Here is a 2,437-nt window from a genome sequence, read left to right as displayed (position 1 = left end):
TGGGTCGCCATCATGGCTGCGGCCAGGGTCTCGCCTGGCTCCTCCTGCTCCAGGTCTCTCCTGTCTTCTCCCTGGCTCCTCCCTCCGTCTGGTCCACTCTGGCTCCTTCCTCCACCTGATCCTCCCTGGTCCCTTCTGTTTCCTCCATGGCTCCTCCCTCCGTCGTCTCCACCCTGGACTCTGTTCACCGTCCTCCTCCCGGAAGTCCGTCCTCTGCCCAAACCTCCACCTGGGTTGTCTGCCTGCCTTCCTGCCAGCCCAGCACCATCCCCTGTCACCATCCCACATCCACTTCTTTGTCCTCCTCCTAAGTCCCCCTCCATCCCACCCTTTCTTCCTGTGGCGCGAGGTCACACCTTCCGGGAGGGTGGCGAACTGTCATACCCCTTCGGATGTTTTGTTGTGTTTTCATCCCTTATGTGTTCATTGACCCTGTTTCTGTCTCTCTTTGATTAGTTAGTTCCTTGTGCCCATATTTGGTTATGTTCCTGTTTTCGTTATGCCATTATTAGTTCATCCTCCTCACCTGTCTGTCCCTCATCAAGCTCCCCTATATTTAGTCAAGTCTGTGCATTCTGTCTTGGTCCAGTATTTAAGTTGAGTTGTGCGTGTGTTACATGTCACATCCAAAGCCGTATCTAGAGCCCTCACATTCTTACTGTCCTTACTGTTGTTTGTTTCGACTGGTGCCTCTTCAAAACATTGGTCATTTTTGTTGTGTTTATTTTGCTATTGAGAGGAAAGCACATATATACATATTGGTCTTCGCTCCCCTATATTTAGTCAAGTCTGTGCATTCTGTCTTGGTCCAGTATTTAAGTTGAGTTGTGCGTGTGTTACATGCCTACCTTCTGTGGATTCCTTCTGTGTGGATTATATTAAACATTATTCTTCTTCATCTTCGTCGTCCGTTTCTCACACCGCACCGTGACGGTCAGCAGCAGGCAGTGTCGAGAAATTCGCTATTTTAGTTTAAGGTAATTTAGTATTTCTACCCTTAAATTTAGTTTAATTAATAACCTAATAACTTCAGACTGTTTATGTGATGCTAAACAATATTACTAGACTTAAATATAATTAATAGAATTATAATTAATTAAATTAACAAGATATGAAAATATGCAGGCTAGTATTTTTCTTTCAGTGTCTGTTGACAATCTGTGTGACAAGAATGTTTCCTTATATCTGTTACGTTTAATAAGAATGTAAACAATGCATTATTGTCTCTCTGTATCTTTTTGTCACGAATCCAGTCCGTGGACTTCCGTCCGATCGCCACCAGGTCACTCGTCCATCATATTGACTCTCTCGAAAGCACATATATACATATTGGTCTTCGGACGTTTTGTTGTGTTTTCATCCCTCATGTGTTCATTGACCCTGTTTCTGTCTCTCTTTGATTAGTTAGTTCCTTGTGCCCATATTTGGTTATGTTCCTGTTCTCGTTGTCATTATTATTTCATCCTCCTCACCTGTCTGTCCCTCATCAAGCTCCCTTATATTTAGTCAAGTCTGTGCATTCTGTCTTGGTCCAGTGTTAAAGTTGAGTTGTGCGTGTATTACTGCCTACCTTCTGTGGATTCCTTCTGTGTGGATTATATTAAAGATTATTTGCATTCATCTTTTTCTTCGTCGTGCGTTTATCACACCGCACCGTGACAGAACACTGGACCTAAAAGAAAGTATAGCGGCGATCTACCCCGCGTTTTGTTTCTCATTTTTTGAAAGTGTTTCAGTTGGTTTCAATTAATTAAATTAACAAGATATGAAAATATGCAGGCTAGTATTTTTCTTTCAGTGTCTGTTGACAATCTGTGTGACAAGAATGTTTCCTTATATCTGTTACGTTTAATAAGAATGTAAACAATGCATTATTGTCTCTCTGTATCTTTTTGTCACGAATCCAGTCCGTGGACTCCCGTCCGATCGCCACCAGGTCACTCGTCCATCATATTGACTCTCTCACTACACTGACTGTTGCACGTCACCACGGACTACATTTCCCATGCACCATTTCACTAATCACACACTCACCTGAAACCAATCACACACACTACATAACACCCACTCAGTTCCTGCTCAGATCGCCGAGTATTGTTTAGCGTGTATCACTGCTATAGCTGATAGCGACCTTACGGAGCCTGCTTTAGTTTTCTAGCCTTATCTTAGTCTTGCCTTGTCTATTTCCTCGTGTTCTGATCATTGGTTGTGTACTTTGGATTACCTCTCTCGTCTTGCCCTGTTCGGATACTGTTTGCCCCTGCCTGGACCTTTGCCTTGTACCTGGATTATCTCTCTAGTCTAGCCCTGTTGGATGACGTTCGTCATCGACTGACCCTCACTTGTTTACCGGACTGCTCTTGCCTTGTCTTCTACATACCAGTTTGCCATTGTCTGACCTATGCCTGTTTCTGACCACGTGTTCTAAATAAAGCTT

The sequence above is a fragment of the Sinocyclocheilus rhinocerous genome, unplaced genomic scaffold (genome assembly GCF_001515625.1).
Source record: "Sinocyclocheilus rhinocerous isolate Xijiao unplaced genomic scaffold, SAMN03320098_v1.1 scaffold2310, whole genome shotgun sequence".
NCBI lineage: Eukaryota > Metazoa > Chordata > Actinopteri > Cypriniformes > Cyprinidae > Sinocyclocheilus > Sinocyclocheilus rhinocerous.
This window is presented reverse-complemented; position numbering follows the sequence as displayed.